This window comes from Helianthus annuus, chromosome 14 (genome assembly GCF_002127325.2).
Source record: "Helianthus annuus cultivar XRQ/B chromosome 14, HanXRQr2.0-SUNRISE, whole genome shotgun sequence".
In the NCBI taxonomy this organism is placed as follows: Eukaryota; Viridiplantae; Streptophyta; class Magnoliopsida; order Asterales; family Asteraceae; genus Helianthus; species Helianthus annuus.
The window spans coordinates 141744572-141745600 of NC_035446.2; positions in this window are offsets into that span (position 1 = coordinate 141744572).

Sequence of the window (1029 nt, forward strand, 5' to 3'; positions counted from 1 at the left end):
GCAAGGACCAAATGGTGGAGCACAACGTGGCAGTCATGCGCATGCGCGCGCGAGTACACATAGCACAGAGGCGCGCGGTTGCGCGCATGGTGCATGGGTCCTGCTGTGTCGTGCGCGGCGCACCAGAGTGAGCCAATACGGCACGACTGGGTGGCGCGCTCGTATAGGCTCACTGGTGACGTGGCGCACACGTGCATGAATTTGAGCCAAGAGGACGCACCGCGCATGGTGACGTGGCGCATGCGCGCATGGCAGTGAGCCAAGAGGACGCACCGCGCATGGGCATGCAGACCTGGGCGCGTTCCAGCATTGAATGACAGTGCAGTTTCAGTCCAGCTTCGTAACTGACGAGTTAATAAGCTTTGACTGAGAATTAAATGACGTATTAAGTTGCATTGAAGATGTTTAATGCAATTTAAACCTCTCATTTAATTCGTTTTTGGCTGTTTCAAACCGGGAGCTGTATAAATACAGCTCCATACCTTGCTGTAGGGACACAACGTAAAACCCAGCAACACAACAGCATATTCAACTTTCTCTCTAGAGTTTTCTGATCCTTTTTCTTGCAGCTTTCAAGGTAGACATCGGGTTATAGGCGAACTCCGGCAGTACTACTGCTCCGGCTGTTGTACCCTGGGAAACAAAACGAGTACTCTTGGGAGACTCGAAATTTGTTTTAAGGGAAGCGTGTTGAACTCGTGCCTCAGTCAATTCTGCTTCTACTCCTTTCTTGTATTTGTTTATTTCAGTTGTAATAGTATTTTGTTTTTCCAGCTTTCTGTATTGTAATCAATTTAATAAAATTTGTTTATTTTATTCATTATTACGCGAACGGTTCTTACAGGTCCATCCCCACATCCGCTTATGTGGACGCCTACGTGACGGATCATCCTTTGAGGACTACACTCCTCCACACCCCATAGTCTTAAAAATCCTTAAAAACCCCGATTTCATCTCCAACACTAAAAATATCTTTACCCTTTTTACTTTCCACATCATCACCAACCCACTACACATAATATTTAAATA